Here is a 2,617-nt window from a genome sequence, read left to right on the forward strand (position 1 = left end):
GTCAATTATGGTGGAAGAATCAACCTGTCAAGCTTAAACAAGACCAATCTAAGGAAGGAGTGGTACTTTATCTTTGATTCTGAGGTAAGGGCCTTCACCTGCAGGAAAACAGGGTATGACAATATTTCAAGTGTTGTGCAAAAGCTGGTGTATTCAATTGCCCACAACAAGCACTTGAATGTTGGTCTGCTGATCCTGGAAGAACTTGCAACCAGGCTAACAATGCCCCTGTCAGCTAGAGGTAAGGAAATTTTCTTTCCTAGATTTATTATGTCCACTTTAAATCATAAAGTAGCAGACATACACTTATTGAATGGTATAAATAGCACAAAATAGGCAATTGTAAGCAAGTGTCCAAAATAATATTTGGCTCACTTACTATAAAGAATAAGGTAAATGTAAGTCTGAAAATCACTCCATTTATGTTGGAGAGGTTTAGGATTTCCCCTTATCCAATGCCTGACATGAGATCAAGCATACAATCTAGCACAACTATGATCCCTGAACCTGTGGAAGTACAAACACAGGAACACCCACAGGGATCTTCCCAAGCTGCAACCATTCTTTCAAAACCTCTAGAAGCTAGGCAACCAACCACCTCATCTTCTCAAAAGGACGATGTGAGTAAAAAAAAGAGAAAAGGGGTAACCTTAGCAGTTATATCTGAGAGTGGTGAGGATATAGCAAAAGCTGAGTCATCTTTGGTCAAGAGATCCAAAAGGAGTAAGAAAACTGAGCTGACCACTCAAGCCACCTCTGTATCCTCCCAACAGGATGCAGTTGTAAAAACACCTAGTAGTGAATTTGCACAGCCTGCACTTGAAGCAATTCAAGTGTATGGTAGGAGAAACAAGGATGGCACACACTGTGAGGACACATCTTTTGAAGCTCCCTCATCCATTCAAGGGGAGCTGCCAACACTCACAACTGAGCAACAATCTCTCATATCTAAAATTTCTTCTCTTCCAACTGCACTTGAATCTACTTCTCAAGTGCAAGAAAAATCAAGTGACTTGGTTCTAGAAACCTTGCTCACCACCCAGACACCTCATTTAGATGGTGAGAGGCTACTAGCCGGGGTAGACCTTGATGACACCATCAAAAATATGGGGGATTCATCAGTTATCACTGAAGACCCCATGGATGTCACAAATACACCTTTATGTGCAAATCAGTTTTCACAGACTGTAAGATTTGAGGGTAGTACTCCTGAGGGGGAGCTACCTAAATCCTCTCCAATTCAATTGGAGGTTCCTCATGTAGGAACAACTCCCCTCAAAACCCTAATAGAGATTGCTTTGGCAGTTGATGCTAGGAGTATAGTTGCCAATAATCCTGTTATAGGGGAGGCAAGTATAGCACATTCAGGTGACAGTATGGTGCAAGACACACGAGGGTTTGAGACTGGTGCACATGGCAGTAACCCAGTCAAATCCCCTCCAATTCAATTGGAGGTTCCCACAACTAGTGTGGCACAACAACTAGCCATAACCACAGAGCAAACTGTGAGTAAAACTGCGTCAGTCACAAGTGTTTCTGAACCTTCAACTTCACAACCTCAACAATCACACCTCATCTCTCAATGGCTCCAAGACACTGAAAATCAACCATCTACAATTGAAGATCTTAGGGTTGATCAACTTGGTGGCCTGGCTCAAATCTCACAGCAACTTCCAAATATGTTCAATCAAGATTACCAAGCTATCATGCTCTCCTACAAGGCTGATGTGGAAGAAAATCAGGCAAAGATTGTGGATGAAGCTGGTCAGGATGCTAACTGTGATGCTTAGTTGGACAAGGATTTCACAATTGAGATGGATGCCTTATTAGCAAAATTCAGAGAAGAGTACATTACTATCTTGGGAAGCAATGCAAGATCTCTCACTCCACAATAGGTTTATGATGCCATCAATGAGGTCTACAAGGCTCAAATCAAGGCTTTCCACAACTTTGGAAAAGCTCTACAAATAACATTGAATGGTCATCAGGATAAAGTAATGAAGATGGTCAGGGAAAAGATGGACCAAATAATCCCTTCACAAACTGAGATCAAAAATCAATTTAAGACCTTCTCACAATAAATGTCTAGGTATGATCTCAGTGGGGTTGATAAAAGTGTAACTGAACTCAAGGATTCTTTTGTAGCCTTGCACAATCAAGTTCAAAATCATATCACTAAAAATAACACAAGGTTGAAGTTGGATCAGATGCACACTGCAAGATACACTCCTTCACCTTTGGTCATGGATGAAATTCAGAAATTTGTGCAAGCTACTTTTGGTCAATCTACTGCTATCTCTGCTCCAAGCTCTTCCTCTTCAGACATTCAAGCACTCAAGGATCAAGTAGCTTCTTTGGAAACCTCCAATGCTTCTCTCAGCACTCAAGTTCAAGCTTTGACTTCTCTAGTCAAAAGTCAACAGACAGACATCAAGACCCTGGTGGACTTTCACAAGCACCTCCAAATGCAAAACTCTGTTGCTTTGGGAGCCATCATGGGCAAGCTCAACATTCCTCTTCCATCACTTCCAGAACAGATAAGGCCTAAAATTTCTACTCCCTTTCTCATGCCTGTCAATAAGACTAAGGGGAAATAGAGGCTAGGCTAGCACAATCC

Source organism: Apium graveolens, chromosome 7 (assembly GCF_009905375.1).
Source record: "Apium graveolens cultivar Ventura chromosome 7, ASM990537v1, whole genome shotgun sequence".
Lineage (NCBI taxonomy): Eukaryota > Viridiplantae > Streptophyta > Magnoliopsida > Apiales > Apiaceae > Apium > Apium graveolens.